The 24191-nt window shown below is 36.5% G+C and overlaps 1 protein-coding gene across 2 annotated transcripts in view; it reads left to right on the top strand.

Annotated features, from left to right (window-relative positions):
• Positions 1-24191, top strand: part of LOC120523745 (kelch-like protein 1) — a 422640-nt gene that overhangs the window by 328430 nt on the left and 70019 nt on the right. The gene's annotated exons all lie outside the window — the stretch shown is intronic.

The raw sequence follows: 24191 nt of genomic DNA, 5'->3' as shown, positions 1-24191 counted from the left end.
CTGGATAAGAAGGGCTTGGGACAAAAGATAGGGCTGGCACAAAGCCCCAGTTCATTTCTGACAAGTACAAGACAAATATGTCATTTATCATTTGTCACATCTCACTAGTCACCCATCACTCAAAATGCTTCACTGCTCACTTACCAATTACCACTTATTCCTACAGTAACTGTTTGTTATTTATCAAGTACATTTTGTCAACTTTTGCTTGTGACTCACCATACATCACTGCTCACTTGTTGTTCATCATGCATCATTGTGTCTCACTCCTTGTTTTCATTCTCAGGCTTTTCTAAAAACGTAATGACAGTTGATTATTGGGCATGATGTCATTATGTGTGGCATTTAGGATGTAGGGAAATGAGCTGCATGTGGAATATCAGTGGTTTATTGAAATATAAAGCAACTAGCTGTGCTACCCATCTAAGATGGTTTGAAATGTAATTAATTTAATTAAATTTTAGTGTTAACATTTGCAGTGTACCATTGTAATGCAATGGTAATGGCTTGGGTCAGCTCCACACTCCTTGCTTGCTCAGAACTGTTGATAGTCATAAGCCAAATGAGCCAGGCAAATGAGGGCACACATACAGTCAGCAAGGGGTTGGTGCAAATGTGTTCAGTGCTTTTATTGAGACCAATCCAAAATGATCAAAAGAGCAGTGCAAAAACAAATCTCCAGTGAATAAATAATCCATTAAAACATGGAGTAGTCTGTGAGTTAAAAACCCAATAATCTTGAAATTAAACCAGTATAAGCCACGGCCATCGGATCCTTTAATCTTTCTCCCATTTTCAACTGAACCCAGCACAACTACATGTGTGTAATATTGGAGCAGTATATGTGTCCTTTGATTTAATCATACATGCATGCTAAATCTCTTACTACCAGTTGCTAAAACAAAAACCACGTTTTCTCGATACTGCTAGCAGCAATATTTGTGAAATAATGCAATCAAATTTGAAAACTGCTGCCATTCTTTTGTTGAAAAATGATGCTTTATTGTGTGGTGAGAATAACCTTACGTAAATAGACAAGCTGAATATTGCTCAGAACCGCTGCCTTTACTGTATTTGATTAATATTTGAATAAACCAATGAAATTAGGCATGCCCATCAAATAGCTAAATACGATGTCCTCCCCACACCACAATTATGCCTGCTATTTGATTGTAACTGTTTTGTTAAGAAAAGGTTGAAAATTAAAAATAACAAGGTAGACATAATGAGCGATGTGTGATGAGTCACCAGTCAATAGTAAAACATGAAAAGTGACGCATTATGAGTAAAAAATTCTGTGTGACTAGAGAGAAGTCACAAATAATACATGACATGCATTAATACTGATGTTTTAATAATGTGAAATGTGAAAGATGATGAGACTAACAGACAGATTTCATAACGGTAAGGAGTGGGCGATGAAGACAGGTCAAAGGATTAGAGTCTCTTGTGTTAACATTGTTCAGAGTGTGTGCTAGCTGTGAAATTTACTTCATTAACCAGAATCAGGGTGACAAAGCTGGTAGATTGTTATGGGTAAATTTCTTACTGATTTCAGGAAGAATTTTTTTCACATAGAAAAGTGTAGATACAGTGCATTTAAAAATGCTACAAGCAACATAGTTAATATTAGAACCTCAGCTCTTGATTCAGAAATTATATGATCAAGATATGTCAAGAGAATGACTTGTGTGTCCAAAAAATAGTTTCATTCTTATGTTTTTTGATCATTTTCAGATGAGTCTTTTGTACTACTGCTGAATGATGAGTGATAACTGATAAGATCATGGTGTTTTTTGACTTGCATTTACTTTTAATAGTTTTACAATTTGACCCGATGGAACATGATAAACAATTTAGTACCTCAGTTTTTCTGTTATTTATGCTTTATATTAGTTTTTTTATAATCTAAATTATTTTTTTCCAATATATTTTGTCATTGTTGTTGTAAAGTTCTCATTCTAAACATATTTACCATAAAAGGTGCTACATAAAACGGCTGACTTACAAAGCATTATGTCCTCCTTTAAATACAAACAAAAATTGTTTTATATGGATATATAATTTATTTCTGGCATTAATATTCATACTGCAAGAAAACCATGTTTTAAAAGATACAACTATTGCTGTGGACATATGATATTTAATGTTAGTGCCTGCACTCTCCTTACATCATTGTTTATACTGCTTTTACATTATCTTGTCACCCAGGGCACATTCATTTAATTCTGTTTCTCTCACATAAGTTTCCCCTGAGATTGCCATTCCAATTTATTATACACCCTGCTCATAAATCCAAAGAAAACATTCCAGGTAAAGTCAGTAAGAGTTTAATAGCACATAAACTGCATACATTTCATTATTTTAATACTATTGACAGATTTGTTTACTGTTGTGTTCAATAAGCAGATTAAATTGAACCATCTTATATTTTCTGAACCTGTGTTATTCATCACAGGATCATGGGGAGTAGAACTGTATCCTGACAAAACAGGGCACAGAAAAAGACAATACAGTATCTAAATGGGACATTAGTTCATGATTTGGTATACAGTGGTGTGAGCATGTATGTCACACAAAATGTTTCTGATCATCAAACACATTTAACCATTAGTCAAATATAACACAAGTAAACACAAAATGCAGTTTTTAAATGATGGTTTTTATTATTTAGGGAGAAAAAATCCAAACTTACATGGCCCTGTGTGAAAAGTAATTGCCCCTTGTTAAAAATAACCTAACTGTGATGTATCACACCTGAGTTCAATTTCCGTAGCCACCCCCAGGCCTGATTACTGCCACACCTGTTTCAATCAAGAAATCACTTAAATAGGAGCTGCCTGACACAGAGAAGTAGACCAAAGCACCTCAAAAGCTAGACATCATGCCAAGATCCAAAGAAATTCAGGAACAAATGAGAACAGAAGTAATTAAGTTCTATCAGTCTGGTAAAGGTTATAAAGCCATTTCTAAAGCTTTGGGACTCCAGCGAACCACAGTGAGAGCCATTATCCACAAATGGAAAAAACATGGAACAATGGTGAACCTTCCCAGGAGTGGCCGGCCGACCAAAATTACCCCCACAAAAGACCCCAGGACAACGTCTAAAGAACTGCAGGCCTCACTTGCCTCAATTAAGGTCAGTGTTCACGACTCCACCTTAAGAAAGAGACTGGGCAAAAACGGCCTGCATGGCAGATTTCCAAGACGCAAACCACTGTTAAGCAAAAAGAACATTAGGGCTCGTCTCAATTTTGCTAAGAAACATCTCATTGATTGCCAAGACTTTTGGGAAAATACCTTGTGGACTGATGAGACAAAAGTTGAACTTTTTGGAAGGCAAATGTCCCGTTACATCTGGCGTAAAAGGAACACAGCATTTTAGAAAAAGAACATCATACCAACAGTAAAATATGGTGGTGGTAGTGTGATGGTCTGGGGTTGTTTTGCAGCTTCAGGACCTGGAAGGCTTGCTGTGATAGATGGAACCATGAATTCTACTGTCTACCAAAAAATCCTGAAGGAGAATGTCCGCCATCTGTTCGTCAACTCAAGCTGAAGTGATCTTGGGTGCTGCAACAGGACAATGACCCAAAACACACCAGCAAATCCACCTCTGAATGGCTGAAGAAAAACAAAATGAAGACTTTGGAGTGGCCTAGTCAAAGTCCTGACCTGAATCCAATTGAGATGCTATGGCATGACCTTAAAAAGGCGGTTCATGCTAGAAAACCCTCAAATAAAGCTGAATGACAACAATTCTGCAAAGATGAGTGGGCCAAAATTCCTCCAGAGCGCTGTAAAAGACTCATTGCAAGTTATCGCAAACGCTTGATGGCAGTTATTGCTGCTAAGGGTGGCCCAACCAGTTATTAGGTTCAGGGGGCAATTACTTTTTCACACAGGGCCATGTAGGTTTGGATTTTTTTTCTCCCTAAATAATAAAAACCATCATTTTAAAACTGCATTTTGTGTTTACTTGTGTTATATTTGACTAATGGTTAAATGTGTTTGATGATCAGAAACATTTTGTGTGACAAACATGCAAAAGAATAAGAAATCAGGAAGGGGGCAAATAGTTTTTCACACCACTGTATATGTGCATACTGCTACAGCATTAACATTAATTAAATGATTAGTTGTGTTGTTTTTAAAGTTCATGTCTTTAAATCTAAAAAAACAAGATAACTATTCTGTCTTAATACAATAGAAAATGATTACCTGGATAAGGAAAATGTCTATGCTGCCTTTTTGTTAATATATAGCAATAAGTGAAATAGTCAAGTTTTGTTTCACATATAGTTTTGTGAATTTGTACCTGACATTTGTTTTGCTTGCAATTTCACGATTGTGAAATGTGAAACTCACTAAAATGAGTTTTTTGGGATTTTTAAAGTTTATTTGAGGTAGAAAGCAAGGAATATTGCTCCTAACGGTTACTCCACTGCCAAAGCTCCAGTCACATTCTTTAGCTGCTCTGCAATGCTGCAGTTACTGTCCCAAGCAGCGACTCTCATTTGTGTTATGCACTGTCTACGCATTTGTGCTGCAGACTCCACCTTGCATTGCTCACTTGGGGTCTCAGGTAACACCAGTGGTACTCTTGCTCCCCAGTAGAGCTATCAGAGCCAGGATCCTTCTGGAGACTTGCCAGCAGCCACAGATTAAGCACCAGATAAGGAATATCAAAGAGCTTGCAGGAAAGTACTCTCTAGCCATGCGTCTACATTGAGAAAAAGATTGTAGATTAAATAAAAATATATGTAGTAATGGCAGTAATTTCACTGGTTATGGAACGCCATTTTTTAGTAAGTATTTTTGCAAGGCAAAACAGTAAGTTCAATTTTCATTTGACTCATTACAATTATTTATGCATAAGCAAAAAACTTAAACTGATTTAAAAGGATTTAATGGAAATATTCCTCCATACTTTTAAAAAGTTAGTAGGAATAACTATAAAAAACAGTCTTCTAACTTAAATCACAATTTATGCCACTACACTCTATACATTATAGCACATTAGCCAAAAAAATACTTCATTTCTGCATAGGGATGCATCCGCAAAAGAAAAATAAATAATGAAAAAGTCCGAGAGACAATATCTTGTGCAAAGGGTTGTTCGAACCTGGAATATACTACTGAATCATTTAGCTGAAACAGAAACTATAGAAATTTGTTTATAGCATCTCTGGGGAAACTTCATTATTACCTAACCAATTGAGCTTGATGGACTGTCCGTTGAACTACAAATGTTCTTATAACTTTTCTGTTATTCACACTTTATGATGAATGGTGATTCAAGTTTAAGTGTGGAATTTAAAGAATAATTCATCCTGCTTGAATGACATCACACTTTAAAATATCTTCTTATTTTCTCTTTATATGAGCTCAGGACAAATGTAAATAAAAATCCTCAATTTAGGATTTAGGTTATTCGCCAATAAAGCACAGTTTCCAAAAATGTGGCTTGATTGTCTACTAATGAGAATTCTTAACATATTGACTTAAAGTACACTATTCACAAATGGCCAGTCTATCAGCAGTGGGTTCTGTTATTCCTGGAATATCAATAAAATTTCTGTTCCAGGTCAGTCGCTCACCCTCAGCCAATTAGTTAACATCTCACATTATAAAGCAGAGACTGTATGCTGAAAGGCAGGTCATTTCATATGCTTTAATAACCATTTAAAATCATCTTGCCTTAGGAATTCAAATGATGGCTGATTTGGTGGATTTTGCACACATTTTTGTCAAATCATGGATATATCCTCATATTCAAATCAGTGGAAAAACTGACATTTGTAGTAGTGTCCTCTGTTTAGTCATTCAATATTTAAACATTTCATAAATTTAGAGTACTTGTAAATTATATCACAAACAGAAAAAGATGGGTAAACATTTGCACTGTACGAATGACCTATTTATATTTATGAAGTTTATACAGAGTGTACATTTAATGTTGATCAATGACAGACAACTTAACCTCCTTAGTGTTATGTTTACTCCTGGAAAAATGAGGCAAAATCATTGAATTTATTGCAACAATAAAAACGTTATTATGTGTTTACAGGAGCATGTAAATATCAAAATGTCAACATAAATACAGTAGAAAAGCTATGTCTGGTGTCCACTGCTGTACAGATGCAAATTTAGCACCCATCCTTTGTATGATTTGACAGTCACCAATGCACAGCCTGATGCTTCAATTAGGATATTAAAAGTGTGTTTCCTTGTGCACTTTTCTTGTATTTTATTCTGTTGTTTAAACACACTGCTCTGGCATAAGAATGTCAGTGTCTGTTCTGCACAATCAATGGCGCCTGTTGTGTTATTGTATGCTACCACAATGCAAGGCTTAATGACCCTCAGATTTCCCCTGACACAAACATTGACAGTTGCCTCATTTTTAGCAGTACTTAAGAGGGAGAACATCTTCCTTGTTTCTTGCACTTGATGGCAATTATTTTGTTTTTTTGTAACACAGCTACTGTCACACTATGGTGAAGCTTCACTTGACCAAATTCAGTGGGCCTATCACAGTATTTTTTTTTGCAGCAGCAGCAGCATGATGTTGTTTCAACCACTGGATGGCAACAAAATATTGTCCTGATAGTTACTCCTGCTTAACACTATAAAGCAGGTGGTGGCCAACTTTGACCCTAGCGAACCACAGTGGCTACAGGTTTTCATTCTATTTGCTTAGTTATTGACTGTTTTTTATTACTAATTAACTTCATATTTATTTTCTGTTTAACTCTAGAATCCCTGAAACCTATGAAAAAACTTGTAATCCCGGGCCACCTTAAATTCCTTTGCACCTTTCCTCATAAGCGTCTTTTGTTTTGCAAGTGTGTTGTTGATCAGCACAAGCAGCAAGCAGCTCAAGTCTCTTTATTGTGGTGTCAGGTGCCTGGAGTTGTGTAGGGTAAATAATATATTATTATTTGGAATACATACATTTCATGTATATTCCATGTCTACAAAGATACCTTAAACAGAAAGGTAAAAGCAATGGGGTGTTCTTCTTTTTGGGTGTATACACTGTCAGCATGGCACTGCCAGATCTAAACATTAGGCACTAGCTGGGGACTTATTCACGTACTGAAGTGACTTTAGCTGCTGGTGCCAAGCAGAGCTGCGTTACAGTGCAGCACTCTATTAGCCAGCGAAAGCACTGTTAAGGACTATCTGTTGTTATGATTCTGCCAGTACAACAAATATTTCTTTGCAGGCATCAACCACAGCACCAACTGTCACTGCTGCTCTTGTGAAAAGAATGGTGATAAATGCCATCAACTCAGTGAGGGAGAGGCAAGTTCGTTATATTACGTGAACGTCACGGACAGAACAAAACAATAATAACAAAAAAGCACTAACTTTTACAAGTAGCCAAAATTTACACCAGGTGTCACAGACTCAGATCAAATGTATGTTTTTAGTATATTATAGTAATAATAATAGCAGTTCACTAATGAAAACGCTGAACACCCAGACTTGAACCCAGAACCTTTTGGTTATAAGGAAGCAGTTCTTACCTCTGCACCATCCAAGAATAAATATTAACTTTCTGTCGACTGACATTTGAGCCTGGGTTTTTAACTCATTGACAACAACATTTAAATTGAATGATTTTTTTTCTTTGGTTATATTCTTGAATAAAAGCACACGTGTTTATTTGATATTTTAACTAAAGTCTTCACACATTATACACTTCAAGTCATTATTAGTATAACATGGAAAAGCTTTCTGTTTTAGATATTTGTTCAGTATTTCTTGCCTCACCTTTTATGTCATCCTGCACTCGCCCAGATCATTGTATACGTGGAACACACATGAAATGTATGTATTCCAAATAACGATATATTATTTACCCTGCACAACTCCAGGCACCTCACACCACGATAAAGAGACTTGAGCTGGAAGAGGTTTGCGACTGACTTCAGCTCCGACATGGGGTGTGGGATGGGATAGCAGGCTGCTTGCTGCTTGTACTGATTGACACATTTGCAAAACAAAAGATGCTTATGAGGAAAGGTGCGAAGGAATTTAAGGTGGCCCAGGATTACAAGTTTTTTCGTAGGCTTCAGGGATTCTAGTATTAAGACTCAGACCCTTCAAATTAGGGCTGATCAACGTCAGTCCTGGAGGGCCGCAGTGGCTTATGGTTTTTGTTCCGACACAATTGCTTCATGAGAAATCATTCATTGCTGATGAAGCACTTATTCTCAAATGACATTATTCTGTTTCATTTTAGCTCTCTCACTTAAAATTTTGAACCCTTAATTGCTTATTTTAGTCTTAAACAGCCATATTCATTGTTTTAAATGCTCCTAATTAGCAATAAGATACAAATGACAAAAGAATCAGCAGTTGTACATCTAGCCTCTCTCCATTTCTACCCGTGTGTATTCATCACTCAACATTTGATTTACTTAAGTACTCAGAAGGAAACTGAAGAGAAAATGAAGAACTGAAAATTACTTGTCATTTTTGGCTTCAAATCACTTAGATGAAACATGTATGATTATAAAGGGAAAAAAAAACTATAATTTAAGAATGAACTGACATAGTAGAGTTAAAACATTAACAAGATATGAAATTAAATAAGATCTGTTATTGGCGAAGATTGGCTTCTAATTAAGCAACTGGATTGGAACAAAAACCTGCAGCCACTGAGGATCTCTAGGATTGGAGTTCGCAACCCCTGCCATAAAGCATATCATTACACATCACACCAAGCCTGACTCGGGCCTAACCGTAACAGTTACAGCATACCATTCCGAGCCCAAGTCATGCTCAGGGTTAACTCCAAGGAGGTTAATGTAGTAAAACAATGCAAAGCTCATAGTGTATATGAGTCATCTTTAATACATGCAGTTTGAGGAGTGCCATAAAAAAGGATGTGTAACCTGTTTTTGTAATTATTGCATATTTAACTGAAAGATAAAAAAACAAACAAAAATATATTTCATAAATTTAAATAGAATAACACAAAATATTGATATTTGTTTCCTTTACAAAAAAAAAAAAACCAACTAATTACTAACAAAATAATCATTCCTACTGTTCATGATTCTAATAAATGATTTGGGTTTACTGAAGATCAATATGTTAACAATTTAAATGTTTGATTACCTTAAACAACACACTTCAGACTCTACTGTACATACTACTATAACCAAAGAAAAGAATTGACCAAATTCAATTATAAAAGTATGCAACAATACTGAAAAGTGGATGAGAGTAAAATATTTTTTCATGCTATGTACAGTACTGCTACAGCTAACATACCCAAACTTTATAGGAAACAAAATGTTAAGAGAAAGTTACATTTTGTAAAATGTGTGTATCTCCCTAATTATCTAAATCTGTAACCCAGAATCAGCTAAAGATACGTGACAAAGGCCCTGCAAGTAGGTATCTGTCATATTATTTATTCATATTATTTATACAGACTTTAACTATATGGTCAAGATTCTAAAACCTGTAAAAATAAATAAGCAAGTTAATATAAAGTGAGACAGAGCTAACGTTTTTACAATACTTACTTTTATAATTAACCCCATACAAGTACTTAAAAGGATCAAGAACCCCTAACTTTGTAGTCAGCCTGTCTCCCATTTGTCTTGCAAACAACCCATTTATTTTACCAAGAGTGCTCCTGCAGCTTTAAATTACTTCATAATAAATATATGACTAGTACAGTATGTTTGTACACTCATTTAAATGCCCAATGGAATTAAGGTCACTTTTCTGACTGAAAGACCAAAACTATTATTATGCATATTTTTGAAGAAAAGGAATTCAAAATTAGATGTGAATCAGAGGATTTCATATTTAAGATAATATTGTTTAAAAAGAATATGTTGCCATGGTGATTAGATAACTGGTAGCAACTGAATCAACATCCAAAGAAGTTCATAAACCTTGAGGGAAAATTACTCAGTAAAAGTTATTCATTATTCTGAAACTTCAAAAGTTATTATTTAAAAAGGAATAACCAGTAACAATTTACAGAACTTGACATCTACTGTGCTATATATGGTCTGTATAAACTATTGTAAAAACTAAAGTACATTAAAGCTGGCAATCAGTCTTTTCAAAATGTTGTTACACATTTATGAAATCGTGACAGTCCCTTTCAAAGTTTGTTTTTCAGATTTATTCCTGCCTTTTCTTTCCTGCTTTGACAATTATTAGTTGGTATTATTCATTACCTTCTGAAATACTGTAATTTTACCTGTATTGTGTTGACTTAAATAATGGATCTATCCATCCATCCATCCATTTTCCAACCCACTATATCCTATTTACAGGGTCACGAGGGTCTGCTGTAGCAGGCAGAGTGCCAGCCCACTGCAGGACACACACACACACCCACACACCAGGGACAATTTAGGATCGTCAATGTACCTAACCTGCATGACTTTGGACTGTGGGAGGAAACCCACGCATACACGGGGAGAACATACAAACTCCATGCAGGGAGGACCTGGGAAGCAAACCCGAGTCTCCTAAATGCGAGGCAACAGAGCTACCACTGCGCCACCGTGCCGCCCAAATAATGGATCTAATATTAGGAAATGTAAAGTAAGGCATAGAAGGAAGACAAAGCTCACATATCAGGAAGAAACAGGACAAGGGGCAAACCAGACCAAATGTGCATCTTGTTGCATACATTGTGAATTATCTAGAAAACTAAGGAGAAGCAATTGAACATGATACAGACGACACACTGTTATAATTTCTTGCCATATTTTGATATCAAGAACAACACACTTTTGTTTATATCCTGATTAAAAAAGGATGGAAGAAATTAAAACTTTTGAAAGACAGACACATTCAGTCCTGTCTGAGACATGCAAGTCCCTCATTTGTTGAAATATGTTCCTTTTAAACTAGAAAACACAAAAAGTCTAATTGAATACAAATTAAAAATGAAATTGAGGAAGTAACACAAAGTAATGCACTTTTCTTATCAAAAATAAGGATTCTTGAAAACAGTGTTCACTAAACATGTCCAAGTGTAAATTAGAAACAAAAAATCACATTAAGTCTAAAAAACTATTACCGAGATCTCACCAATAGAACATCACTGCCTGACCCATGGACAGCGCACAAAGTGGGTTACGCAACAGTAAAAATAATTGCCTCCCATCTCTTACTTATTATGAATACATGTTTTCAGCCCTGAGTACAACAAATGTATGATATCCTAAATGAGAGACTCATGCATTGACAGGCAGCAACTAGGGTACTGAAAACTAGATGCCTTGGATCAAGGGCAAAATCACAAGAAAACTAAACTAGAAAGCAAGGCACCCAAATAATCAGTCAGAGCCATTTATGATATGATGATGACATAATGACATTTCACGTCTCTTAGTTCACTGCAATCCTCCTTTAACTGGTACTTGGGACTTGACATTTAATCACCCGCTACCTTCCCATTTAGAAGCTTCCAACTTCACCTTTTTCGTCTTATTGAGTCTCCTTAAAAAATGAAAAACACACAATGTAAATAAATTGTCATGCAAAAATTAAAACACAGACAAATAATCAGCAGCCAGGAAAGGATAAATCAGTTGTCTGTCATCATCTAAAACACAATGAGATTTATATCCACAGAAATTTACATGCAATAATCTTTTCCTTTTCATTTGTTCCTGCTGTTTTCTCCATGTTCTGCATAATGAACCAGTAATTTGAATTTCTTCTCAATCACTGCTACAGATTCCAAAATCACAGGTGTGTAGGTGCTAAGTCATTCTGGAACTCACATCACCCTCAGTGTTGCAAACAATAAGGCAAGGTTTGAAACCATTTAAACAGTCTGCAGATCCCACAGGAAACGGAACAGAGTAGTGTTGCTTCTCAGAAATAATGTTTACATTTTCATTCACCGTTTGTGATAGATGGCCTGATTCTTTAGAAAAATAATGAAATATTTAGGAACTTTAGAGCCTTAGAAATCTCCTTGTAATCTTTACTATACTAGCAGGCATTGCCAACCTTTTTACAGATCATTCATTTTAATCATGCAATGATTAATGTCTAGAATCCGTGTGCTGGCAACTTCACTTTAAGAGTAAAGGTTCTTTTCAGTCAAATTTTGTTGGACAAGGCAGACATTAGAACATTAGCAAAAACTATCATGAGAACTGGCCATTCTGCCCAACAAGCTTCTTCATCCTATTCATTAAGTTGAAATTTGAAGGTCCCTAAAGCTGGGATACTCTACACTACTTTTTATTTTATAATATGTGCTTTTGGTACTTTGTATGAAGAAAAATGTTCTAACATTAGTGTGAAATCTGCTCTTAACAAGTTTTCAGCTGTATCTGTGTTCTTGTTCTTTTAAAGTAACAGTCTGGATCCACTGTACTAATTACTTTCATAATTTTAAACACTTTGTTAATGTCACCATTTTGTCTGTGTTTCCGTGAAAATAATTAACCAGAATGTTCAAACAGCTAAGCTGCAAATTATAAGGAATTATTTTCCAGCTGAAGATTTAATGTTTGAACAGCCTGCAGCAAAACAAAACAATAGAACAAAAGCACAACATTTGGGACAATTTTGTCACTATCAAATCTTTGTTATTATGCATAAAAAGTAAAAAAAAATACTATACTATATGATACTATATGAAATGCCATTATCAACTGTAAAATTCTTATTTAGTTAATAAACAAAATTATAACAATAATACATTTGATCCAGAAAATGTAAAAAGGTATTTCAGAACTTTCTGGAACCATATCACTTAAACAATTAATAAAAACAGTCAAAATTTTGGATGGCAGTTGTCACTTCAGTCAGAGTTGGACTTCAACTGCAACCAAATATGTTTCAGCAGCAACATCTGAGATGACAGTTTACATTAAGAAGCTTCCACATGAAAGTTCATCCATCCATCCTTTATCCAACCCGCTATATCCTAACTACAGGGTCACGGGGGTCTGTTGGAGCCAATCTCAGCCAACACAGGGCGCAAGGCAGGAAACAAACCCCAGGCAGGGTGCCAGCCCACCGTAGACATGAAAGTACTTTTTAAAAACATTTTTATTACTGTATTCTTTTCATTTTGGTTATTTTGTGATTTCTACTTTGGAATTATTTTAGGACAAGGTACGAAGAAGTTAAACATAATTATGTGACAGCTTCAGTTTTCTAAAGCTGCTGCGGCATGTGGCTTGTACTGATTCCTTAAACTTCATCTCTCATGCACTGCTGGCTATTTTATAAAATAGCATTTAAATTAAGAAATACATAAATGTGAGCGGAAATTAAAAAATGTGTGTTTTTCACACTTGTGTGTACAGTCACAGAATGAATGATGCTTGTCAACTTTAAGCTGACCCCACACAAGTCTGGCCTTGATGGATTGGTAACTCATTCATGGCTGGTCATGCACTCTTTTCTGACTGACTAGACTTTAGCTTCCAGTGACCCTTTCTTGGGTAGAGCTAGCTAAGAAAATGGACAGATGAATTTATTAATAACTTAAAATGTAAATCTATAATTTAAGATATTTGATGAAAGCAATGTAAGCAGACATTAATCTTGCAAACGCGCCATGGAATGGGTACATTTGTGTACTTTTTTCAGTTCTTTATTGTACTATTTCAAAACGACATGGTCATTTTTCAACACCAAAATTCTTCAGTGTAACATTTAAGTATGAATGAGTGGCCACCTTGAATAAGACTGTCATCTTGTCCAGCACAATATTCTTCACTGAATGTAAAACAAGTCAGGATTTCCCCACCACTACAAAATCAATAAAATATGTAAGAAAATAGTGCAGTGTAATTTTCATTCTTTCAAGCAGGTGTATTGTATTCTTCATTATCTACATAAATTTATAAACTATAATATACTTGCAAACCACAGCAGTGTCAGAATGTTAGAGTAGTGTTGGAATATTAAAATAAAAGAGTAATTAAAATATAATGAGCAATAATCCAACAATCAAATGCACTGTCTTTTTTTTTTTTATTTTGCCCTGCTCTCTCAATATTAGTAAGATAATCATTTGCAAGTAGATTGTTATACTAGCCTTGGATTTAAAGGTGCTAATTATAAAGGGCATATTTTATTATGAAGCCAAGCTTTATTATTGAGCTATGTTTCCTTTAGCTGTTTGAAAGATCATTCAATATATTATGAATTTAAAGGCTGTATGTATTAAACTGCATTTATTTTATTTGCAGTTAATGAAGTATTTGCCAGTCAAAGCATAACTGTTAATTTTAATTGAAATAAAATATTTGTCATATATAATTTTTATTACATTAAACCGTGTCACAAATTGATCAATCTAATTTAATACATTTTATCTAATAAATGATGATAACTTTATGCACTGTTTAAAATTCTAAAAGTTTAAAAAAATTGAATTTATCTTTGTTTTCATGTCTAGTATTTAGTAATTTAGTTAATATACTATGTGCCATTAGTATGTGACCATCAGGCTACAATATTGAGACTTGCCTGTCATGTGCATATCTGTTACAGGATCAACTGGATGATGATCCTTGCCATTATCTAATCTATTTATTCAGTCTCGGTGGGCTTCATTGCTTCTGCATTTTCCACTAAAAAATGTATAGGAGCTTCCTTTTAACTATTACTACAAAACTTTGAGATTTTATTACTTATGCCCATTTTAGAATTTTATTAATTCTGTCCCTTTAGGAATATTATCATATACATAAAAATAAAATAATATGCTTATCAATGTATACTGTATACCAATGGCTCTCAAGTTTCAGTCCTGAGGGTCCCCTAGTGGCTGCAGGTTTTGGTTCCATCTATTTTTTTTAAGTGGACTCCTGTCTTTATTAGGCAAACTGCTGTTTTACAGTTCCAGTGTAGTTTAAATGTAGTTTTCGATTAACCCAAGAATTATAAATTGGTTATGCACAATGTTTTATTGAATGAAGCAAGAATTTCTGTGTCTTAGATTGGTAAGATTTCATTCTTTTTAGCTTTTCAATACTTTGTTCTTCTTTAATGTTCTGGTTACTTATGCATGTGATTTTTAAATTTCAGTCCTGGGAGCCCCCTCTCCTTCACTTAATTGGACTCCTATCTCAGTTAAGCAAATCATTATATCCCATTTGCTATGTTTTATACAACACTTCTAGTATTTACAAACTGGTTATGGTATATTTTACTGAATGAAGCAGGAATTTATATGTATTAGATGGGTAAGAATGTATTATTTTTCTTTTTTAATATTTTTTAATGTTTTGGTTATATAGATAATTATTTACTAATGAGCATACAAGTATGTAACATGGAAGGAGCTGCTCTTTGCAGAGACATTTGTGTTATTGTCTGCTCTGCTCGTCATTAATTGTCTGTATTCAGATATAATTAGGTAAGCAAAATGAAAAAATGAATTACAAATACAAAACAAAGTAAGCACTTAAAGGTACAGGATAAACATAAATGTCTGACACTACTGCACTTTTCTAAATGCAAAATAAAACAAAAAGAACAGGTCAGAAAATTAAACAATGAGATCAATTAAAGATAACAATGACTGACTGATTGAGAAGCTGGTTGAAACAAAAGCCTGCAGCCAAAGAAAGCCCTGAGGACTGAATGTTGAGAACCACTAACTTACTCCATTATTTATTAATAAGTACACAGGTGAGTAACAATAAAACAGCTGCCTTTTGGCATTCAGTATTGTTTGCACTTGTGCCTGTTATACTCATTATGAATTGTCAGTATTAAGGTACAGTTAATTGAGAGAGCAAACACCACTAAAAAGTGAATTAAAAAGAAAAATGACAAAAGAGAGTTAGGCATTTTAAGGTACAGCAAAAAATATACATTCTTGATTTTTTCTTAATGTAAATCTTACAGTGTCATATTTTGTAAATGCAGAATAAAAAAGGTCAGCTAATTAAACAATGAGGTCAACTGGAGATAAAATGACCAACTGCTTGTGAACAAAAGTGCACAGACACAGGAATCCCCGGGACTAAAACTGAGAGCCTCTGTCTGTATAGATTACTTAAATGTCTTTAAAAATTTCTGTTGTAAATTGTAGTACCTCCTTCCATCCATTTATGCTCTCATCAATTTTATTCAATTCAAGCTTTATAGAACCGGTATAATTTTTTTCAAAAGCACATTTTTTATGTTAAAACAGTGCATATCTATAATTTCAGGTAGAGATGAAATAATACTTCACCATGTGTAGCACAATCTAATTGCAATATAAAGAGTGCTTGGCATGGATGTATGTTTGTGCCTGGAGATAATCATCAGGATTAGTGTCAAGGAAAAAAGGTTAAAGGCCCATTGTAAAAAAACAAAAGATAATCATCAAAGAAACAGTCAGTCAGTCATTATCCAACCCGCTATATCCTAACATAGGGTCATGGGGGACTGCTGGAGCCAATTCCAGCCAGCACAGGGTGCAAGGCAGGAACAAACCCCGGGCAGGGTACCAGCCAACCACAGGGCACACACAAATACACACACACACCAAGGACAATTTAGGATAGCCAATGCACCTAACCTGGTTGTCTTTGGATTGTGGGAGGAAACCGGAGCACCCGGAGTAAACCCACAAAGACATGGGGAGAACATGCAAACTCCACGCAGGGAGGACCCAGGAAGCGAACTCGGACCACCTAATTGCGAGGTAGCAGTGCTACCACTGCGCCACCGTGCCACCATCAAAAAAACAAACAAACAATAATTAAATAAAAAAACAAGATTTATAAATGAAAGTCCAAAATCATTAAAGGAAATGAGTACAATAGGTAAACAAAACATTTACCAATCTGAGCATTGACTCACAAAATATTATCATAAACCTTAATTCTAAAATAGCTCTGAAGCCCTAATAATGAGTCTGTAAATATTATCCAAGTTGCCTAATAGGCGAACATTAACAATTATGACCATGAACAAGATCATAACCATAAATAGGAAAGAATAGCAAAAACTTAATTCTTCTTGGGCATAAGGCAAGAGAAAAACTGAAACCAGAGCACTGATCTCACACGGTGCTCAGGTATTTTTTTTCTTGAAGCCCTTCTGGTGACTGCGGAGTAATTGACTGCACCTGAATGACAATTATCAGTCTGAAGGTTTGTCTCATTAGACTTTGGCTTTAATTGAATAAAAAAACAAATGCTCAACATAAATGGCAAAAGAAAGCAGAAAAAAATGAGGCCAGAAATAAGAACGAAAAAGCATGGATGTGAAACACACCAATAACTCCAAAGTCATTATTTATAAAAGACTCTTTACAATTAAGAAGGCATGGTAATTTCAAAGCAGATACATCTTTATACAGTATATGTGTTACAGAATGCCATCAAAACAGAATATTTGAAATACTTTGGGGGATGCTTTTAAATAGTTTTGCATAATATAAGTTTTAGAATTTCTATCCATCTTCTGAACTAACTTTACCCAGATGTTGTTTGCAAGATGCTAGACTGTGTGCCGGCAGCACTACAAACAGAAACTGACCTTTAATTCATCTAAATGTATGTGTGTGTTTGGTAGAAAACTGTAATAACACAAAAAAGCACATGTAAACTTCACAAAGAAAGCTCTGTAGCTGGGAATCAAACTAGGGTTTAAGTGCTTTGAGGTGCCACTACTGCCAGCAAACACACAGTGCTTAATTTAAATGTTTTCCAGAATAATATTTTTGGTATATAATTTAGATTTTTTTTAGCTAAATAATTTAATATTAGTGTTGTTGTAGCCCCGAACACAGACAGACAGACACCGGATGTTGCAAACACACACAGTTTATTTACAATAGTCCAGCACACAACACAATGCTCTTGCACCAAACACCTTTATAAGAGTCCTTTTGTCTCCCTGCGGACTTCTCCTGCCACCTTTCCTCCACTCCTCCCAAGCTTTGTCTTCTTCCTCCCGGGCTCTGACTTGACTGGCGGAAGGTGGCATCTTTTATATCCACCTGGATGTGCTCCAGGTGCCCTCTGACGATCTTTCTGCGGCACTTTCGGGTGTGGCGGAAGTGCTGACCTTCAGGGCTCCTCAATCCTCTGGACGCCCCCTGTGGTAGGATCAAGTTTCCCTGCTCAGTTCCCAAGGCCCCCGTACAGACCAGGGGCCTCATATATAAACGGTGCGTATACACAGAAATGTTGCGTAAGAACTTTTCCACGTTCAAATTGCAATGTATAAAACCTACACTTGGCGTAAAGCCACGCACTTTTCCACGGTACCTCATACCTTGTCGTACGCAAGTTCTCCGCTCGGTTTTGCAAACTGACGGCACCCAGCTACTGTTCCTGTGTGGTTACTCTTTATTTTCCTAAAAATGGCTTTATAAATACACTGAAACTAACCGCATATTGTTTATTAGTGTAATGCATCTGATTGTAATTAACTTGTAACAACATAATGGTCCAGGGAATAGCCATAGTATTCCAAATACCATAACTGCTTTAGCGTTGTTACTCTAACTGCACCTTCTTCTTTCAGCTGCTCCCATTAGGAGTTGCCACAGCGGATCATCTTTTTCCATATTACTCTCACTGCACCACTCGGAGTATTTATATCACTGTATCTGAGTGTGAATCACAGCAGCAGCTGATTGGAAAGAGAATTATCGGTATACAGCTTCAAGAACACGCTGTCTCAGCCACGGTAAAACGTTTCAAAGCCTTTCCTGTATGGACCTCGCGGTTCAGAAACAGTTTCATCCCAAGAACTTTAAACGCACTCAATCAAGTGCTCCTTGTAGAACTGTTAGTACTTATAAATACAATTTCCTCACTGTAATCTTGCACTACAGTTATAATATTACACAACCTGCGCCACTTTATAAAGCGCGTATTTACATATGATGACAATATCATTTTTAAGATGACATGCAGCAAAATATGTTTATTATATTATACAGATCAAAACTTTAACTTTATTTAAATAATCTATATTCTTCACTGGGACTGGCGTGAAGGATAGAATAATTAAACATGTACTACGAAGATATTTCAATGTTCCTTAAACATTTTGAAGAATCGGCGCTCTAAGCTTACAGATGGCTTAACGTCTATTACAGAGCTGATTGTGTGGGGATCGGTTACTTGGAGAAAGAAAAGCAAGGACTGCAGGGGCAGCCATGCCAATATATATTGAATATAAAACAGAAAGAGAAAATAACGACACAGCTAAAAACACAGCGGCAAATTTCGACAAAAGTTAAACTCTTGTGTCATGAGCACAAGGCGGCTATGCAGTGTCCGCAACGGATGTGGCCATCCACTGTGCATAAGATACCATATTGACATTGGACTTTCTATCTTGGACATAGAGCCGCCCATGAGTACTGCTGCAATAAATAATTTCATCGAAAGTCGCACACAATCACTGTGCCGTGAAACCCATGTTTAATAACATGCTTTAACTATCATCATGAAAATAATATGACGTATACATCTCAGTATTTTAGTTATTCAGAGAGCTGTAATATCATGAATGTAATGGATTCTGTGTCCTGTCAGAGGAAGAGAGCCGGTTTAAGAAGCACGTAGTGATTCTCACACATAGAGCACATAGAAGATCACATACAAAACAAAGCATTTAACGTGCTATACTTTAATTACGATGTGATTTGAGAAACTAGTTAATTAAACGATTTTAAGATGAAGTTTATGATGTTCTATTTTAATGACAAAATAAACTACGTGATTAAAGTGGAAATTTCAAGATTGACTCGACAGTGGGCTATAACTCACCTTTTCACGGCGACTTTCATATGTGACGTCTTTTTTATTTCCGGCACTGTGCGATTTTGTGAACGTGAGCATTCAAGTTTCTCCAACACGCTATTTCACTCGATCAACTTCCTTTTGTTGATTATACCACGGTTTAATTAAACAAATAGTATGTTTTTCCTTTGCCTCCACTTGGTATTCGCTGAAATTCTTATATTTCCCCCCGTGCTTTTCCCATTGTCTTTTTACAGAAGGCTGCGCTTAAAGGCGATTTATATTGATTTGCATATTCAAAGAGGCGTAATTCTGGGAGGAGTTGGGGCATTACATAAAGTGTGTGCACAAACGTTACTTTTCACCCTGATTGGGATTTATGTAGCGGAAGAACGTGGAAGTTGGAGTACACACAGATTCCTGCATCTGGATTTTTCTGTGCGTAAGCACATTTCGGCTTTTGTGCTTACGCCATGTTTTAGTGTGAATTCTACGCACGGCGTTATACATGAGGCCCTAGGTCTGCTGTCCTCTCGTGACCCAGGGGAGGTATAATCCCACTCCCGGTCCTTCCAGGCGTCCCGGCTGGGCATAAGCTCCCAGCCGATCGCCACAAACACAAACCTAAACTGCACAAGTAATATATGATGCAATTAAAGTAAAAAAGTATTATGGTAAAGAAATGATATTATGCCTCAGCTGAAGATCGCTGCTTAGCTTGAACTTGTTGCCTCTTTCCCTTACCTCTTTTTCAGTACTTAATGTATGATATTGAAATCCCCATGTTCCTCCATTGTCTAATTGAGTAATATAGCTTATTTAACTCAATCTTGTTGTTTTCTGTAAAACAAACATAGCCTGCTGCAGCAAATTCCAGTGTAGATGCAAAGAGAGGAAGCTTAAGAAATATGGTAACTAAGCAAGCATTAATGCTAAACACTTGCAGACTCCTGTTACTGAGATGATGGTAGCTCTAGAAATGTGGCAGTCTTAATCTACGAACTATCTCACACTTTGGTGCTGAAACAGCAAGCATACCTGAAGTTGCTGAATGACATAACCCAGATCTTATTTGAGGCTGAAAGAGGGGTTTCCCCTTGCTTGGTCAGGCAGCAATAGAAATTATTGCCACTAAGCCACATATACTGACAACATTTTCCTCCTTATACCAACTTGCTGCATATACTCAAAGCTATCCATCAAGCAATAGCTGTATCTTATGATAGTTGTAGATTACTGTTTTTCCTTGAGTTCAGTTCATACTTTCAACACAGCTTCCCATAAGAGAGTGAGCCTTTCCTTATTGTTTCATTCATCAGGCCTTTCTGACCAGAGCATGTGGTGAATGGACAGCCTTGTGTGCATAAGAGGTCTTTATGTTGTTTGGAGATGTGTTCTCCTGATAGGATTACCCATGGAAAACTGGTCAAATGGGAGGGAACAAACAAAGAACAATTCATTAACACTCCTCATAATTGTCTTACGATTGTTAATACTGCATATTTTCATAAATGAGAGGAAGTAAGATTTTTTTGCAATTGTTTATATGCTTTAATACTTATCTTAATATCCTTTTTTTCCTGTAAGAAGTTGGTCAATATTCTAAAATAGCTCCTTTGGCATAGATGCCAATTCAGGTCTTCATCAGTACATGGAATGTTGCCTGCATCATCTATACTAATAAAAGGCAAAGCCCTCACTGACTGACTGACTGACTGACTACTCACTCACTCACTCACACTCACTCACTCACTCACTCACTCACTCACTCACTCACTCACTCACTCATCACTAATTCTCCAACTTCCCGTGTAGATAGAAGGCTGAAATTTGGCAGGCTCATTCCTTACAGCTTACTTACAAAAGTTAAGCAGGATTCATTTCGAAATTCTCATTCTCATTCACATAACGGCCATAACTGAATCCTACGTACATATACAGTATACGGCCATAGCCTGCAGCTCGGTGGCCGTGTGAGGTGGAGTTGCGTTCCCCATCACCACACCTCCCATGTAGTTGGCTGCCTGCCTATATTGCATCCCCCATACCCACGCTTCCCACGTAATTGAGTGCCTGCCCATATAAGGCCGTCCGTCAGCGGCAATCCAATAGATACGCTGCTGCTAAATATTCGCAGGCAAATCAAAAAGTTAATACCGGGAATGCCTGTTAAACATCTTAGATTCATGAGTAACGATTTGGGTGGTGAGATGTCTATCGAGGTGATCACTGTAATTTTTATATGTCATTGAAATGTATTATTATCAGGCATCTTGTTTAGGCACCTATGTCATCAGGAAGGCACCAGAAAAAGGGATCTCAAGGTTACTATTATGGAAGTTAATTTAGTGCATGGAGGCCGTGAATGTAAGAGATGTAATAAATAAAGTTCCCCTGCATACTTTAAAAGAAAGTCTCGTCATCATTTAATTTTTCACAATTTGTGAAAACAAGACATGGTGTCAGAATAGAAAACAGTCATGGATTTTGTTGGAGTTCCCTCGCCACTAATTAACTGGGATTCTCTTAACCTGCCGGGAGAATAGAAAAAGTTCCGACAGTACGTGGAGCTGATGTTTTCTGGCTTGCTAAAAGGCAATCACGAGAGTGAGAAATGCAGCTACCTGCTCCTGTGGACTGGGGAAAAAGGAATAGACATTTTTAACACATGGACTCTCACCCAGGAGGAAGCCAAGGTACTGAAAACTTATTATGACCATTTTGAGGCGTTTGTCATGCCTAAGACGAATACGATATTCGTGAGATACAAGTTTAATGAGAAGACGCAGGGTATAAACGAGACTTTTGATCACTTTGTAACAGAGTTAAAATTGCTGGTGAAGGACTGTGCTTATGCAAACAAAGATGAGATGGTCAGGGATAGAATAGTGTTTGGCAAAAACTCAGCGAAAGTGCGACAGAAACTTTTAAGTGCCAGGTCTGAGCTAACATTAAATAAAGCCGTGGACATCGCACGATCGCACAAGATAGCACAAGCACAGCTGAGAACCTTCGATGCATGTACTCCAAGCGGCTCACGTGAACTGACTGTGAACACAGTACGCAGACAACAAGCAAGAGCTCCAAAAAACTAAACAAAAAACGCAAAACACAATTGAGAAGGCAGCAAAAGAATATGAAGCGAGTGACGCATACAAGCATATTCATAAGTGCAGCTACTGTGGAAACAAAGCACACGGTGGAAAAAGTCAATGTCCAGCTAAAGGAAGACAGTGTAAAAAATATGGTAAATATAACCACTTCGCTAAAATTTGCAGGACTGGGAAAGGTAAACCCATGCATGCAGTGTGTGATGTCTCAGCTAAAGAGGAAGACGAGCTGATGCAGTAAGAAAGGAACAACCCTCTGAAGCTGAACAAGCCTTTGTAGACATATGAATAGGAGAGCAAGGTGTAAAGCTTAAGTTTAAATTAAGTTCACAGACACGCTGCCGCTAAATATTCGCAGGCAAATCCATAACTTAATACTGAGAATGCCTGTTAAACATCTTAGATTCACGAGTATTGATTTGGGTAGTGAACACTTCGATGAATGAAACCTATTATCTTTACAACGGTTGACAAACACGAAATGTAACTTGAACACAACACATCCTCCAAATACGAACCTGATTGAAAGAAATAATGATAATCAAATCCTTGATGACAGCAACACTCATAACAGTCACAAAACAATTACACTGACAATCATGTTATGTTATTTTTAAAATGTTTCCTTATCTTTTTCATAACTTCTTTAACACACTACTTCTCCGCTGCGAAGCGCGGGTATTTTGATAGTCTCATATAAATGCCCTCTCCAATTCTACACAATCACTTTGTAAATTTTGAACTAAATAAAATGTAGCTGGGGCGGCACAGTGGCACAGTGGTAGTGCTGCTTCCTCGCAGTTAGGAGACCCGGGTTTGCTTCCCGGGTCCTCCCGGCGTGGAGTTTGCATGCTCTCCCCGTGTCTGTGTGGGTTTCCTCCCACAGTCCAAAGACATGCAGGTTAGGTGGATTGGCGATTCTAAATTGGCCCTATTGTGTGCTTGGTGCATGGGTGTGTGTGTCCTGCGGTGGGTTGGCACCCTGCCTGGGATTGGTTCCTGCCTTGTGCCCTGTGTTGGCTGGGATTGGCTCCAGCAGACCCCTGTGACCCTGTGTTTGGATTCAGCGGGTTGGCTGCTATATTTTTTATTCAAAGCCATTTAAGTGTTTTGTTTTTCCCATTATCTCTGTTAACTGCAAGTACTTATGAACTGCATGTAATTGCCAAACTGCTTTAAACAGAATTGTTTATACACATAATTTTGTTACTGACTGACCAGTCAATTACTTAGAAAGGACAGCTAAAAAGTGCCTGATCAGTGTGTGTGTGTGTTCACTGTATTATGAACAGTTTTTAATAAAACTGAATTATAAACCCAACAGAAATCTTTTTTTTTTCTCTTTTTTTTG

This window comes from Polypterus senegalus, chromosome 2, assembly GCF_016835505.1.
Source record: "Polypterus senegalus isolate Bchr_013 chromosome 2, ASM1683550v1, whole genome shotgun sequence".
Taxonomy (NCBI): domain Eukaryota; kingdom Metazoa; phylum Chordata; class Cladistia; order Polypteriformes; family Polypteridae; genus Polypterus; species Polypterus senegalus.
The sequence above is the reverse complement of the archived record's forward strand: the minus strand, read 5'-3'. Positions and strand labels throughout refer to the sequence as shown.